Source organism: Stenella coeruleoalba (assembly GCF_951394435.1).
Source record: "Stenella coeruleoalba genome assembly, contig: scaffold_281, whole genome shotgun sequence".
In the NCBI taxonomy this organism is placed as follows: Eukaryota; Metazoa; Chordata; class Mammalia; order Artiodactyla; family Delphinidae; genus Stenella; species Stenella coeruleoalba.
In genome coordinates, this window is record NW_027646394.1 from 192,451 (window position 1) to 216,705 (window position 24,255).

General features: G+C 43.6%; 1 long non-coding RNA gene across 2 annotated transcripts in view; it reads right to left on the reverse strand.

Moving 5' to 3' along the window:
- LOC307181139 overlaps positions 1-24,255 on the reverse strand; it is a 93,200-nt gene that overhangs the window by 51,847 nt on the left and 17,098 nt on the right. The window contains exon 1 of one of the 2 annotated variants that reach the window (XR_013825998.1): positions 11,313-11,379. The exons of the other annotated variant lie outside the window; for it this stretch is intronic. This is a non-coding gene — a long non-coding RNA (uncharacterized lncRNA). Of the gene's footprint in view, positions 1-11,312; positions 11,380-24,255 lie in introns of those variants that run through there. 2 annotated transcript variants of the gene reach the window in all.

The following is a 24,255-nucleotide window of genomic DNA, read 5'->3' on the forward strand; positions in this document are numbered from 1 at the left end:
GCCTTGTTATGCTGATGGGTGGGATGTAAATTGCCAACAGACACTTGGTAGAAGTGTATGGTGTTTCCTGAAACATCTAAAAAACAAAGCAACAGAACCTAGGGCACTTCCACTTATGGTCCTATAGCTTAGGGAAATTAAAATAAAAAAGACACAGCAACCCCAAAGTTTGGGACGGCTCTGTTTACAAGAACCTCGTTTACAGTACAAGTTCAACATCGCAGAAAATGAAAAATGGATAAAGAAGCTGTGGTATTTACTTACAAAGCAATAACACTCAGCAATGAAATCTATGTCATCAGGCCCTTAACAGCACAATGAGTGGATTCAGGTATGATGATTCTAACTGAAATAAGTCACACAGAAAAAGAAACATCATAAGATATCAGTAATACACGGAATGGAAACTTGGCTACACAGGGACTGAATTACAGAACAGAACAGGGTCTCAAATTTAGAAAACCAACTTATTCTTGCTTAAGGGTAAAGGTGAGTTGGGGTGCTGCATAAAACCAGAGATTGAAATGAGCACAGATAAAGTTCCTTAAGCCAAATATGGAATAGACAAGAGCTACTCCTTGCTCAATGAAATGGACTCAACACCCCATATTAAACGCCTAAGAATGTACCTGACTAGTAAGTATCTTAAAACCTATGGATTGCTATGTCTCCGAAAGAGAATCAAGCATGTGTACAGGGGCATAAACGCAGCAGTGATAGGATTGGAGAGGTTCGGTGAGCAAATGAAGACCCTTTGAAGTCATATTGCATGGTACCCATTCCACGGGTTTCAACTACCCAGGTTTAAGGTATTCTTCCTTCTGCTAAAACATGCATGTGGAACCTAGAGTATGATCAACCATGTGCTCGGGAGACGTGTTCAAATATGTCTCAGTTTTCCTCCCCTGGTACTCGGGTGCAACATTCCAGATGCTTTAATAACACTCTCCCCACTTGGAGAGTCAGCGCCTTTAACCTCCTGTTGGCCCAGTTTGCAATTTTTGCGGAAGATGAACAGGAATAGCGAGAACCAATGAGAGACTAGCTGGAGGTGTCTGGACTGGCAAATTTAACTCTCATTTCCCACCAGGAAGAGGAAATAACCAAAGGTTCAGCATGCCGTGCCAGACCCAGATTAGGGCCTGAAGCAATCCTGCGGTGTTGCGGCCAGGTCACAAGAAAGCGAGTTGAAGAAAGGAGCTCAGGGGCACTGGAATTCACAAACCTGCAGAGTTATAAATGACAGCTATCGTCCAAAAATAGACTGAAGTAAGGCTGCCAAGAGGACTTGAAAGCGGGGCAGAATTACAGGAAACCGATTTCAGGAGGTAGACTGGAATTGCATTGAAAGCATAGGAAAAGAGGCAGAACGTCCACAATGATGCACTTGGCCAAAAAGGGCGTATGCGTTTTTTCCTGAATATATTCAGGAAAAAACGCATACGCCCTTTTTGGCCAACCAAGCAAGCTTGCAAAGGAAATCTGCACTACAATGAAGTCTCACTTCCCCCCGGTCAAAAGGGCCATCTGAAAAAAGTGTAAAATCCAGAAAGGCAGGACAGGCCATGGAGAACTGGGAGCCTTGTTATGCTGATGGGCGGGATGTAAATTGCCAACAACCACTCGGGAGAAGTGTATGGTGTTTCCTGAAACATCTAAAAAACAAAGCAACAGAACCTAGGGCACTTCCACTTATGGTCCTATAGCTTAGGGAAATTAAAATCAAAAAGACACAGCCACACCAAAGTTTGGAACGGCTCTGTTTACAAGAACCTCGTTTACAGTACAAGTTCAACATCGCAGAAAGTGAAAAATGGATAAAGAAGTTGTGGTATTTACTTACAAAGCAATATCACTCAGCAATGAAATCTGTGTCATCAGGCCCTTAGCAGCACAATGAGTGGATTCAGGTATGATGATTCTAACTGAAATAAGTCACACAGAAAAAGAAACATCATAAGATATCAGTAATACACGGAATGGAAACTTGGCTACACAGGTACAGAATTACAGAACAGAAGAGGGTCTCAAATTTAGAAAACCAACTTATTCTTGCTTAAGGGTAAAGGTGAGTTGGGGTGCTGCATAAAACCAGAGATTGAAATGAGCACAGATAAAGTTCCTTTAGCCAAATATGGAATAGACAAGAGCTACTCCTTGCTCAACGAAATGGACTCAACACCGCATATTAAACGCCTAAGAATGTACCTGACTAGTAAGTATCTTAAAACCTATGGATTGCTATGTCTCCGAAAGAGAATCAAGCATGTGTACAGGGGCATAAACGCAGCAGTGATAGGATTGGAGAGGTTCGGTGAGCAAATGAAGACCCTTTGAAGTCATATTGCATGGTACCCATTCCACGGGTTTCAACTACCCAGTTTTAAGGTATTCTTCCTTCAGCTAAAACATGCATGTGGAACGTAGAGTATGATCAACCATGTGATCGGGAGACGTGTTCAAATATGTCTCAGTTTTCGTACCCTGGTACTCGGGTGCAACATTCCAGACGCTTTACTAACACTCTCCCGACTTGGAGAGTCAATCCCTTTAACCTCCTGTTTGGCCCAGTTTGCAATTTCTGCGGAAGATGAACAGGAATAGCGAGAACCAATGAGGCTAGTTGGAGGTGTCTGGACGGGCAAATTTAACTCTCATTTCCCACCAGGAAGAGGAATTAACCAAAGGCTCAGCGTGCCGTACCGGAACCAGATTAGGGCTTTAAGCCATCCTGCGGTGTTGCGGCCAGCTCAAAAGAAAGCGAGTTGAAGAAAGGAGCTCAGGGGCACTGTAATTCACAAACCTGCAGAGTTATAAATGACAGCTATCGTCCAAAAATATACTGAAGTAAGGCTGCCAAGAGGACTTGAAAGCGGGGCAGAATTGCAGGAAACCGATTTCAGGAGGTAGACTGGAATTGCATTGAAAGCATAGGAAAAGAGGCAGAACGTCCACAATGATGCACTTGGCCATAAAGGGCATATGCGTTTTTTCCTGAATATATTCAGGAAAAAACGCATACGCCCTTTTTGGCCAACCAAGCAAGCTTGCAAAGGAAATCTGCACTACAATGAAGTCTCACTTCCCCCCGGTCAAAAGGGCCATCTGAAAAAAGTGTAAAATCCAGAAAGGCAGGACAGGCCATGGATAACTGGGAGCCTTGTTATGCTGATGGGCGGGATGTAAATTGCCAACAACCACTCGGGAGAAGTGTATGGTGTTTCCTGAAACATCTAAAAAACAAAGCAACAGAACCTAGGGCACTTCCACTTATGGTCCTAGGCTTAGGGAAATTAAAATCAAAAAGACACAGCCACCCCAAAGTTTGGAAAGGCTCTGTTTACAAGAACCTCGTTTACAGTACAAGTTCAACATCGCAGAAAGTGAAAAATGGATAAAGAAGTTGTGGTATTTACTTACAAAGCAATATCACTCAGCAATGAAATCTGTGTCATCAGGCCCTTAGCAGCACAATGAGTGGATTCAGGTATGATGATTCTAACTGAAATAAGTCACACAGAAAAAGAAACATCATAAGATATCAGTAATACACGGAATGTAAACTTGGCTACACAGGAACTGAATTACAGAACAGAACAGGGTCTCAAATTTAGAAAACCAACATATTCTTGCTTAAGGGGAAAGGTGAGTTGGGGTGCTGCATAAAACCAGAGATTGAAATGAGCACAGATAAAGTTCCTTAAGCCAAATATGGAATAGACAAGAGCTACTCCTTGCTCAATGAAATGGACTCAACACCCCATATTAAACGCCTAAGAATGTACCTGACTAGTAAGTATCTTAAAACCTATAGATTGCTATGTCTCCGAAAGAGAATCAAGCATGTGTACAGGGGCATAAACGCAGCAGTGATAGGATTGGAGAGGTTCGGTGAGCAAATGAAGACCCTTTGAAGTCATATTGCATGGTACCCATTCCACGGGTTTCAACTACCCAGGTTTAAGGTATTCTTCCTTCAGCTAAAACATGCATGTGGAACCTAGAGTATGATCAACCATGTGATCGGGAGACGTGTTCAAATATGTCTCAGTTTTCGTACCCTGGTACTCGGGTGCGACATTCCAGACGCTTTACTAACACTCTCCCGACTTGGAGAGTCAGTCCCTTTAACCTCCTGTTTGGCCCAGTTTGCAATTTCTGCGAAAGATGAACAGGAATAGCGAGAACCAATGAGAGGCTAGCTGGAGGTGTCTGGACGGGCAAATTTAACTCTCATTTCCCACCAGGAAGAGGAATTAACCAAAGGCTCAGTGTGCCGTGCCAGAACCAGATTAGGGCCTGAAGCCATCCTGCGGTGTTGCGGCCAGCTCAAAAGAAAGCGAGTTGAAGAAAGGAGCTCAGGGGCACTGTAATTCACAAACCTGCAGAGTTATAAATGACAGCTATCGTCCAAAAATAGACTGAAGTAAGGCTGCCAAGAGGACTTGAAAGCGGGGCAGAATGGCAGGAAACCGATTTCAGGAGGTAGACTGGAATTGCATTGAAAGCATAGGAAAAGAGGCAGAACGTCCACAATGATGCACTTGGCCAAAAAGGGCGTATGCGTTTTTTCCTGAATATGTTCAGGAAAAAACGCATACGCCCTTTTTGGCCAACCCAGCAAGCTTGCAAAGGAAATCTGCACTACAATGAAGTCTCACTTCTCCCCAGTCAAGAGGGCCATCTGAAGAAAGTGTAAAATCCAGAAAGGCAGGACAGGCCATGGAGAACTGGGAGCCTTGTTATGCTGATGGGCGGGATGTAAATGGCCAACAGACACTCAGGAGAAGTGTATGGTGTTTCCTGAAACATCTAAAAAACAAAGCAACAGAGCTTAGGGCACTTCCACTTATGGTCCTATAGCTTAGGGAAATTAAAATCAAAAAGACACAGCCACCCCAAAGTTTGGGACGCCTCCGTATACAAGAACCTCGTTTACCGTACAAGTTCAATATCACAGAAAGTGAAAAATGGATAAAGAACTTGTGGTACTTACGTACAATGCAGTATCACTCAGCAACGAAATCTATGTCATCAGGCCCGTAGCAGCATAATGAGTGGATTCAGGTACGATGATTCTAACTGAAATAAGTCACAAAGAAAAAGAAACATCATAAGATATCACTAATACACGGAATGTAAACTTGGCTACACAGGAACTGCATTCCAAAACAGAACAGGGTCTCAAATTTAGAAAACCAACTTGTGCTTGCTTAAGGGGAAAGGTGAGTTGGGGTGCTGCATAAAACCAGAGATTGAAATGAGCACAGATAAAGTTCCTTAAGCCAAATATGGAATAGACAAGAGCTACTCCTTGCTCAACGAAATGGACTCAACACCCAATATTAAACGCCTAAGAATGTACCTGACTAGTAAGTATATTAAAACCTATGGATTGCTATGTCTCCGAAAGAGAATCAAGCATGTGTACAGGGGCATAAACGCAGCAGTGATAGGATTGGAGAGGTTCGGTGAGCAAATGAAGACCCTTTGAAGTCATATTGCATGGTACCCATTCCACGGGTTTCAACTACCCAGGTTTAAGGTATTCTTCCTTCAGCTAAAACATGCATGTGTAACCTAGAGTATGATCAACCATGTGATCGGGAGACGTGTTCAAATATGTCTCAGTTTTCGTACCCTGGTACTCGGGTGCAACATTCCAGACGCTTTACTAACACTCTCCCGACTTGGAGAGTCAATCCCTTTAACCTCCTGTTTGGCCCAGTTTGCAATTTCTGCGGAAGATGAACAGGAATAGTGAGAACCAATGAGGCTAGTTGGAGGTGTCTGGACGGGCAAATTTAACTCTCATTTCCCACCAGGAAGAGGAATTAACCAAAGGCTCAGCGTGCCGTGCCGGAACCAGATTAGGGCCTGAAGCCATCCTGCGGTGTTGCGGCCAGGTCACAAGAAAGCGAGTTGAAGAAAGGAGCTCAGGGGCACTGTAATTCACAAACCTGCAGAGTTATAAATGACAGCTATCGTCCAAAAATAGACTGAAGTAAGGCTGCCAAGAGGACTTGAAAGCGGGGCAGAATTGCAGGAAACCGATTTCAGGAGGTAGACTGGAATTGCATTGAAAGCATAGGAAAAGAGGCAGAACGTCCACAATGATGCACTTGGCCAAAAAGGGCGTATGCGTTTTTTCCTGAATATATTCAGGAAAAAACGCATACGCCCTTTTTGGCCAACCAAGCAAGCTTGCAAAGGAAATCTGCACTACAATGAAGTCTCACTTCCCCCCGGTCAAAAGGGCCATCTGAAAAATGTGTAAAATCCAGAAAGGCAGGACAGGCCATGGAGAACTGGGAGCCTTGTTATGCTGATGGGTGGGATGTAAATTGCCAACAGACACTTGGTAGAAGTGTATGGTGTTTCCTGAAACATCTAAAAAACAAAGCAACAGAACCTAGGGCACTTCCACTTATGGTCCTATAGCTTAGGGAAATTAAAATAAAAAAGACACAGCAACCCCAAAGTTTGGGACGGCTCTGTTTACAAGAACCTCGTTTACAGTACAAGTTCAACATCGCAGAAAATGAAAAATGGATAAAGAAGCTGTGGTATTTACTTACAAAGCAATAACACTCAGCAATGAAATCTATGTCATCAGGCCCTTAGCAGCACAATGAGTGGATTCAGGTATGATGATTCTAACTGAAATAAGTCACACAGAAAAAGAAACATCATAAGATATCAGTAATACACGGAATGGAAACTTGGCTACACAGGGACTGAATTACAGAACAGAACAGGGTCTCAAATTTAGAAAACCAACTTATTCTTGCTTAAGGGTAAAGGTGAGTTGGGGTGCTGCATAAAACCAGAGATTGAAATGAGCACAGATAAAGTTCCTTAAGCCAAATATGGAATAGACAAGAGCTACTCCTTGCTCAATGAAATGGACTCAACACCCCATATTAAACGCCTAAGAATGTACCTGACTAGTAAGTATCTTAAAACCTATGGATTACTATGTCTCCGAAAGAGAATCAAGCATGTGTACAGGGGCATAAACGCAGCAGTGATAGGATTGGAGAGGTTCGGTGAGCAAATGAAGACCCTTTGAAGTCATATTGCATGGTACCCATTCCACGGGTTTCAACTACCCAGGTTTAAGGTATTCTTCCTTCTGCTAAAACATGCATGTGGAACCTAGAGTATGATCAACCATGTGATCGGGAGACGTGTTCAAATATGTCTCAGTTTTCCTCCCCTGGTACTCGGGTGCAACATTCCAGATGCTTTAATAACACTCTCCCCACTTGGAGAGTCAGCGCCTTTAACCTCCTGTTTGGCCCAGTTTGCAATTTTTGCGGAAGATGAACAGGAATAGCGAGAACCAATGAGAGACTAGCTGGAGGTGTCTGGACTGGCAAATTTAACTCTCATTTCCCACCAGGAAGAGGAAATAACCAAAGGTTCAGCGTGCCGTGCCAGACCCAGATTAGGGCCTGAAGCAATCCTGCGGTGTTGCGGCCAGGTCACAAGAAAGCGAGTTGAAGAAAGGAGCTCAGGGGCACTGTAATTCACAAACCTGCAGAGTTATAAATGACAGCTATCGTCCAAAAATAGACTGAAGTAAGGCTGCCAAGAGGACTTGAAAGCGGGGCAGAATTACAGGAAACCGATTTCAGGAGGTAGACTGGAATTGCATTGAAAGCATAGGAAAAGAGGCAGAACGTCCACAATGATGCACTTGGCCAAAAAGGGCGTATGCGTTTTTTCCTGAATATATTCAGGAAAAAACGCATACGCCCTTTTTGGCCAACCAAGCAAGCTTGCAAAGGAAATCTGCACTACAATGAAGTCTCACTTCCCCCCGGTCAAAAGGGCCATCTGAAAAAAGTGTAAAATCCAGAAAGGCAGGACAGGCCATGGAGAACTGGGAGCCTTGTTATGCTGATGGGCGGGATGTAAATTGCCAACAACCACTCGGGAGAAGTGTATGGTGTTTCCTGAAACATCTAAAAAACAAAGCAACAGAACCTAGGGCACTTCCACTTATGGTCCTATAGCTTAGGGAAATTAAAATCAAAAAGACACAGCCACCCCAAAGTTTGGAACGGCTCTGTTTACAAGAACCTCGTTTACAGTACAAGTTCAACGTCGCAGAAAGTGAAAAATGGATAAAGAAGTTGTGGTATTTACTTACAAAGCAATATCACTCAGCAATGAAATCTGTGTCATCAGGCCCTTAGCAGCACAATGAGTGGATTCAGGTATGATGATTCTAACTGAAATAAGTCACACAGAAAAAGAAACATCATAAGATATCAGTAATACACGGAATGTAAACTTGGCTACACAGGTACAGAATTACAGAACAGAAGAGGGTCTCAAATTTAGAAAACCAACTTATTCTTGCTTAAGGGTAAAGGTGAGTTGGGGTGCTGCATAAAACCAGAGATTGAAATGAGCACAGATAAAGTTCCTTTAGCCAAATATGGAATAGACAAGAGCTACTCCTTGCTCAACGAAATGGACTCAACACCCAATATTAAACGCCTAAGAATGTACCTGACTAGTAAGTATCTTAAAACCTATGGATTGCTATGTCTCCGAAAGAGAATCAAGCATGTGTACAGGGGCATAAACGCAGCAGTGATAGGATTGGAGAGGTTCGGTGAGCAAATGAAGACCCTTTGAAGTCATATTGCATGGTACCCATTCCACGGGTTTCAACTACCCAGGTTTAAGGTATTCTTCCTTCAGCTAAAACATGCATGTGTAACCTAGAGTATGATCAACCATGTGATCGGGAGACGTGTTCAAATATGTCTCAGTTTTCGTACCCTGGTACTCGGGTGCAACATTCCAGACGCTTTACTAACACTCTCCCGACTTGGAGAGTCAATCCCTTTAACCTCCTGTTTGGCCCAGTTTGCAATTTCTGCGGAAGATGAACAGGAATAGCGAGAACCAATGAGGCTAGTTGGAGGTGTCTGGACGGGCAAATTTAACTCTCATTTCCCACCAGTAAGAGGAATTAACCAAAGGCTCAGCGTGCCGTGCCGGAACCAGATTAGGGCTTGAAGCCATCCTGCGGTGTTGCGGCCAGCTGAAAAGAAAGCGAGTTGAAGAAAGGAGCTCAGGGGCACTGTAATTCACAAACCTGCAGAGTTATAAATGACAGCTATCGTCCAAAAATAGACTGAAGGAAGGCTGCCAAGAGGACTTGAAAGCGGGGCAGAATTGCACGAAAACCGATTTCAGGAGGTAGACTGGAATTGCATTGAAAGCATAGGAAAAGAGGCAGAACGTCCACAATGATGCACTTGGCCAAAAAGGGCGTATGCGTTTTTTCCTGAATATATTCAGGAAAAAACGCATACGCCCTTTTTGGCCAACCAAGCAAGCTTGCAAAGGAAATCTGCACTACAATGAAGTCTCACTTCCCCCCGGTCAAAAGGGCCATCTGAAAAAAGTGTAAAATCCAGAAAGGCAGGACAGGCCATGGAGAACTGGGAGCCTTGTTATGCTGATGGGCGGGATGTAAATTGCCAACAGACACTCGGGAGAAGTGTATGGTGTTTCCTGAAACATCTAAAAAACAAAGCAACAGAGCCTAGGGCACTTCCACTTATGGTCCTATAGCTTAGGGAAATTAAAATCAAAACGACAAGTCACCCCAAAGTTTGGAACGGCTGTGTTTACAAGAACCTCGTGTACAGTACAAGTTCAACATCGCAGAAAGTGAAAAATGGATAAAGAAGTTGTGGTATTCACTTACAAAGCAATATCACTCAGCAATGAAATCTGTGTCATCAGGCCCTTAGCAGCACAATGAGTGGATTCAGGTATGATGATTCTAACTGAAATAAGTCACACAGAAAAAGAAACATCATAAGATATCAGTAATACACGGAATGGAAACTTGGCTACACAGGAACTGAATTACAGAACAGAACAGGGTCTCAAATTTAGAATACCAACTTATGCTTGCTTAAGGGTAAAGGTGAGTTGGGGTGCTGCATAAAGCCAGAGATTGAAATGAGCACAGATAAAGTTCCTTAAGCCAAATATGGAATAGACAAGAGCTACTCCTTGCTCAACGAAATGGACTCAACACCGCATATTAAACGCCTAAGAATGTACCTGACTAGTAAGTATCTTAAAACCTATGGATTGCTATGTCTCCGAAAGAGAATCAAGCATGTGTACAGGGGCATAAAGGCAGCAGTGATAGGATTGGAGAGGTTCGGTGAGCAAATGAAGACCCTTTGAAGTAATATTGCATGGTACCCATTCCACGGGTTTCAACTACCCAGGTTTAAGGTATTCTTCCCTCAGCTAAAACATGCATGTGGAACCTAGAGTATGATCAACCATGTGATCGGGAGACGTGTTCAAATATGTCTCACTTTTCGTACCCTGGTACTCGGGTGCAACATTCCAGACGCTTTACTAACACTCTCCCGACTTGGAGAGTCAGTCCCTTTAACCTCCTGTTTGGCTCAGTTTGCAATTTCTGCGGAAGATGAACAGGAATATCGAGAACCAATGAGAGACTAGCTGGAGGTGTCTGGACGGGCAAATTTAACTGTCATTTCCCAACAGGAAGAGGAAATAACCAAAGGCTCAGTGTGCCGTGCCAGAACCAGATTAGGGCCTGAAGCCATCCTGCGGTGTTGCGGCCAGGTCACAAGAAAGCGAGTTGAAGAAAGGAGCTCAGGGGCACTGTAATTCACAAACCTGCAGAGTTATAAATGACAGCTATCGTCCAAAAATAGACTGAAGTAAGGCTGCCAAGAGGACTTGAAAGCGCGGCAGAATTGCAGGAAACCGATTTCAGGAGGTAGACTGGAATTGCATTGAAAGCATAGGAAAAGAGGCAGAACGTCCACAATGATGCACTTGGCCAAAAAGGGCGTATGCGTTTTTTCCTGAATATATTCAGGAAAAAACGCATACGCCCTTTTTGGCCAACCAAGCAAACTTGCAAAGGAAATCTGCACTACAATGAAGTCTCACTTCCCCACGGTCAAAAGGGCCATCTGAAAAAAGTGTAAAATCCAGAAAGGCAGGACAGGCCATGGAGAACTGGGAGCCTTGTTATGCTGATGGGCGGGATGTAAATTGCCAACAGACACTCAGGAGAAGTGTATGGTGTTTCCTGAAACATCTAAAAAACAAAGCAACAGAGCCTAGGGCACTTCCACTTATGGTCCTATAGCTTAGGGAAATTAAAATCAAAAAGACACAGCCACCCCAAAGTTTGGGACGCCTCTGTTTACAAGAAGCTCGTTTACCGTACAAGTTCAATATCATAGAAAGTGAAAAATGGATAAAGAACTTGTGGTACTTACGTACAATGCAGTATCACTCAGCAATGAAATATATGTCATCAGGCCCGAAGCAGCATAATGAGTAGATTCAGGTACGATGATTCTAACTGAAATAAGTCACACAGAAAAAGAAACATCATAAGATATCAGTAAAACACGGAATGTAAACTTGGCTACACAGGAACTGAATTCCAAAACAGAACAGGTTCTCAAATTTCGAAAACCAACTTATGCTTGCTTAAGGGGAAAGGTGAGTTGGGGTGCTGCATAAAACCAGAGATTGAAATGAGCACAGATAAAGTTCCTTAAGCCAAATATGGAATAGACAAGAGCTACTCCTTGCTCAACGAAATGGACTCAACACCGCATATTAAACGCCTAAGAATGTACCTGACTAGTAAGTATCTTAAAACCTATGGATTGCTATGTCTCCGAAAGAGAATCAAGCATGTGTACAGGGGCATAAACGCAGCAGTGATAGGACTGGAGAGGTTCGGTGAGCAAATGAAGACCCTTTGAAGTCATATTGCATGGTACCCATTACACGGGTCTCAACTCTCCAGGTTTAAGGTATTCTTCCTTCAGCTAAAACATGCATGTGGAACCCAGAGTATGATCAACCATGTGATCGGGAGATGTGTTCAAATATGTTTCACTTTTCCTCCCCTGGTACTCGGGTGCAACATTCCAGACGCTTTACTAACACTCTCCCCACTTGGAGAGTCAGCGCCTTTAATCTCCTGTTTGGCCCAGTTTGCAATTTCTGCAGTAGATGAACAGGAATAGGGAGAACCAATGAGAGACTAGCTGGAGGTGTCTGGACGGGCAAATTTAACTCTCATTTCCCACCAGGAAGAGGAAATAACCAAAGGCTCAGCGTGCCGTGCCGGAACCAGATTAGGGCCTGAAGCCATCCTGCGGTGTTGCGGCCAGGTCACAAGAAAGCAAGTTGAAGAAAGGAGCTCAGGGGCACTGTAATTCACAAACCTGCAGAGTTATAAATGACAGCTATCGTCCAAAAATAGATTGAAGTAAGGCTGCCAAGAGGACTTGAAAGCGGGGCAGAATTGCAGGAAACCGATTTCAGGAGGTAGACTGGAATTGCATTGAAAGCATAGGAAAAGAGGCAGAACGTCCACAATGATGCACTTGGCCAAAAAGGGCGTATGCGTTTTTTCCTGAATATATTCAGGAAAAAACGCATACGCCCTTTTTGGCCAACCAAGCAAGCTTGCAAAGGAAATCTGCACTACAATGAAGTCTCACTTACCCCCAGTCAAAAGGGCCATCTGAAAAAAGTGTAAAATCCAGAAAGGCAGGACAGGCCATGGAGAACTGGGAGCCTTGTTATGCTGATGGGCGGGATGTAAATTGCCAACAGACACTCGGGAGAAGTGTATGGTGTTTCCTGAAACATCTAAAAAACAAAGCAACAGAGCCTAGGGCACTGCCACTTATGGTCCTATAGCTTAGGGAAATTAAAATCAAAAAGACACAGCCACCCCAAAGTTTGGGACGCCTCTGTTTACAAGAACCTCGTTTACAGTACAAGTTCAACATCGCAGAAAGTGAAAAATGGATAAAGAAGTTGTGGTATTTACTTACAAAGCAATATCACTCAGCAATGAAATCTATGTCATCAGGCCCTTAGCATCACAATGAGTGGATTCAGGTATGATGATTCTAACTGAAATAAGTCACACAGAAAAAGAAACATCGTAAGATATCAGTAATATACGGAATGTAAACTTGGCTACACAGGAACTGAATTACAGAACAGAACAGGGTCTCAAATTTAGAAAACCAACTTATGCTTGCTTAAGGGGAAAGGTGAGTTGGGGTGCTGCATAAAACCAGAGATTGAAATGAGCACAGATAAAGTTCCTTAAGTCAAATATGGAATAGACAAGAGCTACTCCTTGCTCAACGAAATGGACTCAACACCGCATATTAAACGCCTAAGAATGTACCTGACTAGTAAGTATCGTAAAACCTATGGATTGCTATGTCTCCAAAAGAGAATCAAGCATGTGTACAGGGGCATAAACGCAGCAGTGATAGGATTGGAGAGGTTCGGTGAGCAAATGAAGACCCTTTGAAGTCATATTGCATGGTACCCATTACACGGGTCTCAACTCTCCAGGTTTAAGGTATTCTTCCTTCAGCTAAAACATGCATGTGGAACCCAAGTATGATCAACCATGTGAACGGGAGACGTGTTCAAATATGTCTCAGTTTTCCTTCCCTGGTACTCGGGTGCAACATTCCAGACGCTTTACTAACAGTCTCCCCACTTGGAGAGTCAGCGCCTTTAACCTCCTGTTTGGCCCAGTTTGCAATTTCTGCGGAAGATGAACAGGAATAGCGAGAACCAATGAGAGGCTAGCTGGAGGTGTCTGGACGGGCAAATTTAACTCTCATTTCCCACCAGGAAGAGGAAATAACCAAAGGCTCAGCGTGCCGTACCGGAACCAGATTAGGGCCTGAAGCCATCCTGCGGTGTTGCGGCCAGCTCAAAAGAAAGCGAGTTGAAGAAAGGAGCTCAGGGGCACTGTAATTCACAAACCTGCAGAGTTATAAATGACAGCTATCGTCCAAAAATAGACTGAAGTAAGGCTGCCAAGAGGACTTGAAAGCGGGGCAGAATTGCAGGAAACCGATTTCAGGAGGTAGACTGGAATTGCATTGAAAGCATAGGAAAAGAGGCAGAACGTCCACAATGATGCACTTGGCCAAAAAGGGCGTATGCGTTTTTTCCTGAATATATTCAGGAAAAAACGCATACGCCCTTTTTGGCCAACCAAGCAAGCTTGCAAAGGAAATCTGCACTACAATGAAGTCTCACTTCCCCCCGGTCAAAAGGGCCATCTGAAAAAAGTGTAAAATCCAGAAAGGCAGGACAGGCCATGGAGAACTGGGAACCTTGTTATGCTGATGGGCGGGCTGTAAATTGCCAACAGACACTAGGGAGAAGTGTATGGCGTTTCCTGAAACATCTAAAAAACAAAGCAACAGAGCCTAGGGCACTGCCACTTATGGTCCTATAGCTTAGGGAAATTAAAATCAAAAAGACACAGCCACCCCAAAGTTTGGGACGCCTCTGTTTACAAGAACCTCGTTTACCGTACTAGTTCAATATCACAGAAAGTGAAAAATGGATAAAGAACTTGTGGTACTTACGTACAATGCAGTATCACTCAGCAATGAAATCTATGTCATCAGGCCCGTAGCAGGATAATGAGTGGATTCAGGTACGATGATTCTAACTGAAATAAGTCACACAGAAAAAGAAACATCATAAGATATCACTAATACACGGAATTAAACTTGGCTACACAGGAACTGCATTCCAAAACAGAACAGGGTCTCAAATTTAGAAAACCAACTTATGCTTGCTTAAGGGGAAAGGTGAGTTGGGGTGCTGCATAAAACCAGTGATTGAAATGAGCACAGATAAAGTTCCTTAAGCCAAATATGGAATAGACAAGAGCTACTCGTTGCTCAACGAAATGGACTCAACACCGCATATTAAACGCCTAAGAATGTACCTGACTAGTAAGTATCTTAAAACCTATGGATTGCTATGTCTCCGAAAGAGAATCAAGCATGTGTACAGGGGCATAAACGCAGAAGTGATAGGATTGGATATGTTCGGTGAGCAAATGAAGACCCTTTGAAGTCATATTGCATGGTACCCATTCCACGGGTTTCAACTACCCAGGTTTTAGGTATTCTTCCTTCAGCTAAAACATGCATGTGGAACCCAGAGTATGATCAACCATGTGATCGGGAGACGTGTTCAAATATGTCTCAGTTTTCCTCCCCTGGTACTCGGGTGCAACATTCCAGACGCTTTACTAACACTCTCCCCACTTGGAGAGTCAGCGCCTTTAACCTCCTGTTTGGAACAGTTTGCAATTTCTGCGGAAGATGAACAGGAATAGCGAGAACCAATGAGAGGCTAGCTGGAGGTGTCTGGACGGGCAAATTTAACTCTCATTTCCCACCAGGAAGAGGAAATAACCAAAGGCTCAGCGTGCCGTACCGGAACCAGATTAGGGCCTGAAGCCATCCTGCGGTGTTGCGGCCAGCTCAAAAGAAAGCGAGTTGAAGAAAGGAGCTCAGGGGCACTGTAATTCACAAACCTGCAGAGTTATAAATGACAGCTATCGTCCAAAAATAGACTGAAGTAAGGCTGCCAAGAGGACTTCAAAGCGGGGCAGAATTGCAGGAAACCGATTTCAGGAGGTAGACTGGAATTGCATTGAAAGCATAGGAAAAGAGGCAGAACGTCCACAATGATGCACTTGGCCAAAAAGGGCGTATGCGTTTTTTCCTGAATATATTCAGGAAAAAACGCATACGCCCTTTTTGGCCAACCAAGCAAGCTTGCAAAGGAAATCTGCACTACAATGAAGTCTCACTTCCCCCCGGTCAAAAGGGCCATCTGAAACAAGTGTAAAATCCAGAAAGGCAGGACAGGCCATGGAGAACTGGGAGCCTTGTTATGCTGATGGGCGGGATGTAAATTGCCAACAACCACTCGGGAGAAGTGTATGGTGTTTCCTGAAACATCTAAAAAACAAAGCAACAGAACCTAGGGCACATCCACTTATGGTCCTATAGCTTAGGGAAATTAAAATCAAAAAGACACAGCCACCCCAAAGTTTGGAACGGCTCTGTTTACAAGAACCTCGTTTACAGTACAAGTTCAACATCGCAGAAAGTTAAAAATGGATAAAGAAGTTGTGGTATTTACTTACAAAGCAATATCACTCAGCAATGAAATCTGTGTCATCAGGCCCTTAGCAGCACAATGAGTGGATTCAGGTATGATGATTCTAACTGAAATAAGTCACACAGAAAAAGAAACATCATAAGATATCAGTAATACACGGAATGTAAACTTGGCTACACAGGAACTGAATTACAGAACAGAACAGGGTCTCAAATTTAGAAAACCAACTTATACTTGCTTAAGGGTAAAGGTGAGTTGGGGTGCTGCATAAAACCAGAGATTGAAATGAGCACAGATAAAGTTCCTTAAGCCAAATATGGAATAGACAAGAGCTACTCCTTGCTCAACGAAATGGACTCAACACCGCATATTAAACGCCTAAGAATGTACCTGACTAGTAAGTATCTTAAAACCTATGGATTGCTATGTCTCCGAAAGAGAATCAAGCATGTGTACAGGGGCATAAACGCAGCAGTGATAGGATTGGATATGTTCGGTGAGCAAATGAAGACCCTTTGAAGTCATATTGCATGGTACCCATTCCACGGGTTTCAACTACCCAGTTTTTAGGTATTCTTCCTTCAGCTAAAACATGCATGTGGAACCCAGAGTATGATCAACCATGTGATCGGGAGACGTGTTCAAATATGTCTCAGTTTTCCTCCCCTGGTACTCGGGTGCAACATTCCAGACGCTTTACTAACACTCTCCCCACTTGGAGAGTCAGCGCCTTTAACCTCCTGTTTGGAACAGTTTGCAATTTCTGCGGAAGATGAACAGGAATAGCGAGAACCAATGAGAGGCTAGCTGGAGGTGTCTGGACGGGCAAATTTAACTCTCATTTCCCACCAGGAAGAGGAAATAACCAAAGGCTCAGCGTGCCGTACCGGAACCAGATTAGGGCCTGAAGCCATCCTGCGGTGTTGCGGCCAGCTCAAAAGAAAGCGAGTTGAAGAAAGGAGCTCAGGGGCACTGTAATTCACAAACCTGCAGAGTTATAAATGACAGCTATCGTCCAAAAATAGACTGAAGTAAGGCTGCCAAGAGGACTTGAAAGCGGGGCAGAATTGCAGGAAACCGATTTCAGGAGGTAGACTGGAATTGCATTGAAAGCATAGGAAAAGAGGCAGAACGTCCACAATGATGCACTTGGCCAAAAAGGGCGTATGCGTTTTTTCCTGAATATATTCAGGAAAAAACGCATATGCCCTTTTTGGCCAACCAAGCAAGCTTGCAAAGGAAATCTGCACTACAATGAAGTCTCACTTCCCCCCGGTCAAAAGGGCCATCTGAAACAAGTGTAAAATCCAGAAAGGCAGGACAGGCCATGGAGAACTGGGAGCCTTGTTATGCTGATGGGCGGGATGTAAATTGCCAACAACCACTCGGGAGAAGTGTATGGTGTTTCCTGAAACATCTAAAAAACAAAGCAACAGAACCTAGGGCACATCCACTTATGGTCCTATAGCATAGGGAAATTAAAATCAAAAAGACACAGCCACCCCAAAGTTTGGAACGGCTCTGTTTACAAGAACCTCGTTTACAGTACAAGTTCAACATCGCAGAAAGTTAAAAATGGATAAAGAAGTTGTGGTATTTACTTACAAAGCAATATCACTCAGCAATGAAATCTGTGTCATCAGGCCCTTAGCAGCACAATGAGTGGATTCAGGTATGATGATTCTAACTGAAATAAGTCACACAGAAAAAGAAACATCATAAGATATCAGTAATACACGGAATGTAAACTTGGCTACACAGGAACTGAATTACAGAACAGAACAGGGTCTCAAATTTAGAAAACCAACTTATACTTGCTTAAGGGTAAAGGTGAGTTGGGGTGCTGCATAAAACCAGAAATTGAAATGAGCACAGATAAAGTTCCTTAAGCCAAATATGGAATAGACAAGAGCTACTCCTTGCTCAACGAAATGGACTCAACACCCCATATTAAACGCCTAAGAATGTACCTGACTAGTAAGTATCTTAAAACCTATGGATTGCTATGTCTCCGAAAGAGAATCAAGCATGTGTACAGGGGCATAAACGCAGCAGTGATAGGATTGGAGAGGTTTGGTGAGCAAATGAAGACCCTTTGAAGTCATATTGCATGGTACCCATTCCACAGGTTTCAACTACCCAGGTTTAAGGTATTCTTCCTTCAGCTATAACATGCATGTGGAACCTAGAGTATGATCAACCATGTGATCGGGAGACGTGTTCAAATATGTCTCAGTTTTCCTCCCCTGGTACTCGGGTGCAACATTCCAGACGCTTTACTAACACTCTCCCCACTTGGAGAGTCAGTCCCTTTAACCTCCTGTTTGGCCCAGTTTGCAATTTCTGCGGAAGATGAACAGGAATAGCGAGAACCAATGAGAGGCTAGCTGGAGGTGTCTGGACGGGCAAATTTAACTCTCATTTCCCACCAGGAAGAGGAAATAACCAAAGGCTTAGCGTGCCGTACCGGAACCAGATTAGGGCCTGAAGCCATCCTGCGGTGTTGCGGCCAGGTCACAAGAAAACGAGTTGAAGAAAGGAGCTCAGGGGCACTGTAATTCACAAACCTGCAGAGTTATAAATGACAGCTATCGTCCAAAAATAGACTGAAGTAAGGCTGCCAAGAGGACTTGAAAGCGGGGCAGAATTGCAGGAAACCGATTTCAGGAGGTAGACCGGAATTGCATTGAAAGCATAGGAAAAGAGGCAGAACGTCCACAATGATGCACTTGGCCAAAAAGAGCGTATGCGTTTTTTCCTGAATATAATCAGGAAAAAACGCATACGCCCTTTTTGGTCAACCAAGCAAGCTTGCAAAGGAAATCTGCACTACAATGAAGTCTCACTTCCCCCTGGTCAAAAGGGCCATCTGAAAAAAGTGTAAAATCCAGAAAGGCAACAGGCCATTGAGAACTGGGAGCCTTGTTATGCTGATGGGCGGGATGTAAATTGCCAACAGACACTCGGGAGAAGTGTATGGTGTTTCCTGAAACATCTAAAAAACAAAGCAACAGAGCCTAGGGCACTTCCACTTATGGTCCTATAGCTTAGGGAAATTAAAATCAAAAAGACACAGCCTCCCCAAAGTTTGGAACGGCTCTGTTTACAAGAACCTCGTTTACAGTACAAGTTCAACATCGCAGAAAGTGAAAAATGGATAAAGAACTTGTGGTACTTACGTACAATGCAGTATCACTCAGCAATGAAATCTATGTCATCAGGCCCGTAGCAGCATAATGAGTAGATTCAGGTACGATGATTCTAACTGAAATAAGTCACACAGAAAAAGAAACATCATAAGATATCAGTAATACACGGAATGTAAACTTGGCTACACAGGAACTGAATTCCAAAACAGAACAGGTTCTCAAATTTAGAAAACCAACTTATGCTTGCTTAAGGGGAAAGGTGAGTTGGGTTGCTGCATAAAACCAGAGATTGAAATGAGCACAGATAAAGTTCCTTAAGCCAAATATGGAATAGACAAGAGCTACTCCTTGCTCAATGAAATGGACTCAACACCGCATATTAAACGCCTAAGAATGTACCTGACTAGTAAGTATCTTAAAACCTATGGATTGCTATGTCTCCGAAAGAGAATCAAGCATGTGTACAGGGGCATAAACGCAGCAGTGATAGGATTGGAGAGGTTCGGTGAGCAAATGAAGACCCTTTGAAGTCATATTGCATGGTACCCATTCCACGGGTTTCAACTACCCAGGTTTTAGGTATTCTTCCTTCAGCTAAAACATGCATGTGGAACCCAGAGTATGATCAACCATGTGATCGGGAGACGTGTTCAAATATGTCTCAGTTTTCCTCCCCTGGTACTCGGGTGCAACATTCCAGACGCTTTACTAACACTCTCCCCACTTGGAGAGTCAGCGCCTTTAACCTCCTGTTTGGCCCAGTTTGCAATTTCTGCGGAAGATGAACAGGAATAGCGAGAACCAATGAGAGGCTAGCTGGAGGTGTCTGGACGGGCAAATTTAACTCTCATTTCCCACCAGGAGGAGGAAATAACCAAAGGCTCAGCGTGCCGTGCCAGAACCAGATTAGGGCCTGAAGCCATCCTGCGGTGTTGCGGCCAGCTCAAAAGAAAGCGAGTTGACGAAAGGAGCTCAGGGGCACTGTAATTCACAAACCTGCAGAGTTATAAATGACAGCTATCGTCCAAAAATAGACTGAAGTAAGGCTGCCAAGAGGACTTGAAAGCGGGGCAGAATTGCAGGAAACCGATTTCAGGAGGTAGACTGGAATTGCATTGAAAGCATAGGAAAAGAGGCAGAACGTCCACAATGATGCACTTGGCCAAAAAGGGCGTATGCGTTTTTTCCTGAATATATTCAGGAAAAAATGCATACGCCCTTTTTGGCCAACCAAGCAAGCTTGCAAAGGAAATCTGCACTACAATGAAGTCTCACTTCCCCCCGGTCAAAAGGGCCATCTGAAACAAGTGTAAAATCCAGAAAGGCAGGACAGGCCATGGAGAACTGGGAGCCTTGTTATGCTGATGGGCGGGATGTAAATTGCCAACAACCACTCGGGAGAAGTGTATGGTGTTTCCTGAAACATCTAAAAAACAAAGCAACAGAACCTAGGGCACTTCCACTTATGGTCCTATAGCTTAGGGAAATTAAAATCAAAAAGACACAGCCACCCCAAAGTTTGGAACGGCTCTGTTTACAAGAACCTCGTTTACAGTACAAGTTCAACATCGCAGAAAGTTAAAAATGGATAAAGAAGTTGTGGTATTTACTTACAAAGCAATATCACTCAGCAATGAAATCTGTGTCATCAGGCCCTTAGCAGCACAATGAGTGGATTCAGGTATGATGATTCTAACTGAAATAAGTCACACAGAAAAAGAAACATCATAAGATATCAGTAATACACGGAATGTAAACTTGGCTACACAGGAACTGAATTACAGAACAGAACAGGGTCTCAAATTTAGATAACCAACTTATACTTGCTTAAGGGTAAAGGTGAGTTGGGGTGCTGCATAAAACCAGAGATTGAAATGAGCACAGATAAAGTTCCTTAAGCCAAATATGGAATAGACAAGAGCTACTCCTTGCTCAACGAAACGGACTCAACACCCCATATTAAACGCCTAAGAATGTACCTGACTAGTAAGTATCTTAAAACCTATGGATTGCTATGTCTCCGAAAGAGAATCAAGCATGTGTACAGGGGCATAAACGCAGCAGTGATAGGATTGGAGAGGTTCGGTGAGCAAATGAAGACCCTTTGAAGTCATGTTGCATGGTACCCATTCCACAGGTTTCAACTACCCAGGTTTAAGGTATTCTTCCTTCAGCTATAACATGCATGTGGAACCTAGAGTATGATCAACCATGTGATCGGGAGACGTGTTCAAATATGTCTCAGTTTTCCTCCCCTGGTACTCGGGTGCAACATTCCAGACGCTTTACTAACACTCTCCCCACTTGGAGAGTCAGTCCCTTTAACCTCCTGTTTGGCCCAGTTTGCAATTTCTGCGGAAGATGAACAGGAATAGCGAGAACCAATGAGAGGCTAGCTGGGGGTGTCTGGACGGGCAAATTTAACTCTCATTTCCCACCAGGAAGAGGAATTAACCAAAGGCTCAGCATGCCAGCCCGGAACAAGATTAGGGCCTGAAGCCATCCTGCGGTGTTGCGGCCAGGTCACAAGAAAACGAGTTGAAGAAAGGAGCTCAGGGGCACTGTAATTCACAAACCTGCAGAGTTATAAATGACAGCTATCGTCCAAAAATAGACTGAAGTAAGGCTGCCAAGAGGACTTGAAAGCGGGGCAGAATTGCAGGAAACCGATTTCAGGAGGTAGACCGGAATTGCATTGAAAGCATAGGAAAAGAGGCAGAACGTCCACAATGATGCACTTGGCCAAAAAGAGCGTATGCGTTTTTTCCTGAATATAATCAGGAAAAAACGCATACGCCCTTTTTGGTCAACCAAGCAAGCTTGCAAAGGAAATCTGCACTACAATGAAGTCTCACTTCCCCCTGGTCAAAAGGGCCATCTGAAAAAAGTGTAAAATCCAGAAAGGCAACAGGCCATTGAGAACTGGGATCCTTGTTATGCTGATGGGCGGGATGTAAATTGCCAACAGACACTCGGGAGAAGTGTATGGTGTTTCCTGAAACATCTAAAAAACAAAGCAACAGAGCCTAGGGCACTTCCACTTATGGTCCTATAGCTTAGGGAAATTAAAATCAAAAAGACACAGCCACCCCAAAGTTTGGAACGGCTCTGTTTACAAGAACCTCGTTTACAGTACAAGTTCAACATCGCAGAAAGTGAAAAATGGATAAAGAACTTGTGGTACTTACGTACAATGCAGTATCACTCAGCAATGAAATCTATGTCATCAGGCCCGTAGCAGCATAATGAGTAGATTCAGGTACGATGATTCTAACTGAAATAAGTCACACAGAAAAAGAAACATCATAAGATATCAGTAATACACGGAATGTAAACTTGGCTACACAGGAACTGAATTCCAAAACAGAACAGGTTCTCAAATTTAGAAAACCAACTTATGCTTGCTTAAGGGGAAAGGTGAGTTGGGTTGCTGCATAAAACCAGAGATTGAAATGAGCACAGATAAAGTTCCTTAAGCCAAATATGGAATAGACAAGAGCTACTCCTTGCTCAATGAAATGGACTCAACACCGCATATTAAACGCCTAAGAATGTACCTGACTAGTAAGTATCTTAAAACCTATGGATTGCTATGTCTCCGAAAGAGAATCAAGCATGTGTACAGGGGCTTAAACGCAGCAGTGATAGGATTGGAGAGGTTCGGTGAGCAAATGAAGACCCTTTGAAGTCATATTGCATGGTACCCATTCCACGGGTTTCAACTACCCAGGTTTTAGGTATTCTTCCTTTAGCTAAAACATGCATGTGGAACCCAGAGTATGATCAACCATGTGATCGGGAGACGTGTTCAAATATGTCTCAGTTTTCCTCCCCTGGTACTCGGGTACAACATTCCAGACGCTTTACTAACACTCTCCCCACTTGGAGAGTCAGCGCCTTTAACCTCCTGTTTGGCCCAGTTTGCAATTTCTGCGGAAGATGAACAGGAATAGCGAGAACCAATGAGAGGCTAGCTGGAGGTGTCTGGACGGGCAAATTTAACTCTCATTTCCCACCAGGAGGAGGAAATAACCAAAGGCTCAGCGTGCCGTGCCAGAACCAGATTAGGGCCTGAAGCCATCCTGCGGTGTTGCGGCCAGGTCACAAGAAAGCGAGTTGAAGAAAGGAGCTCAGGGGCACTGTAATTCACAAACCTGCAGAGTTATAAATGACAGCTATCGTCCAAAAATAGACTGAAATAAGGCTGCCAAGAGGACTTGAAAGCGGGGCAGAATTGCAGGAAACCGATTTCAGGAGGTAGACTGAAATTGCATTGAAAGCATAGGAAAAGAGGCAGAACGTCCACAATGATGCACTTGGCCAAAAAGGGCGTATGCGTTTTTTCCTGAATATATTCAGGAAAAAACGCATACGCCCTTTTTGGCCAACCAAGCAAGCTTGCAAAGGAAATCTGCACTACAATGAAGTCTCACTTCCCCCCGGTCAAAAGGGCCATCTGAAAAAAGTGTAAAATCCAGAAAGGCAGGACAGGCCATGGAGAACTGGGAGCCTTGTTATGCTGATGGGCGGGATGTAAATTGCCAACAGACACTCCGGAGAAGTGTACGGTGTTTCCTGAAACATCTAAAACACAAAGCAACAGAGCCTAGGGCACTGCCACTTATGGTCCTATAGCTTAGGGAAATTAAAATCAAAAAGACACAGCCACCCCAAAGTTTGGGACGCCTCTGTTTACAAGAACCTCGTTTACACTACAAGTTCAACATCGCAGAAAGTGAAAAATGGATAAAGAAGTTGTGGTATTTACTTACAAAGCAATATCACTCAGCAATGAAATCTATGTCATCAGGCCCTTAACAGAACAATGAGTGGATTCAGGTATGATGATTCTAACTGAAATAAGTCACACAGAAAAAGAAACATCATAAGATATCAGTAATACACGGAATGTAAACTTGGCTACACAGGAACTGAATTACAGAACAGAACAGGGTCTCAAATTTAGAAAACCAACTTATTCTTGCTTAAGGGTAAAGGTGAGTTGGGGTGCTGCATAAAACCAGAGATTGAAATGAGCACAGATAAAGTTCCTTAAGCCAAATATGGAATAGACAAG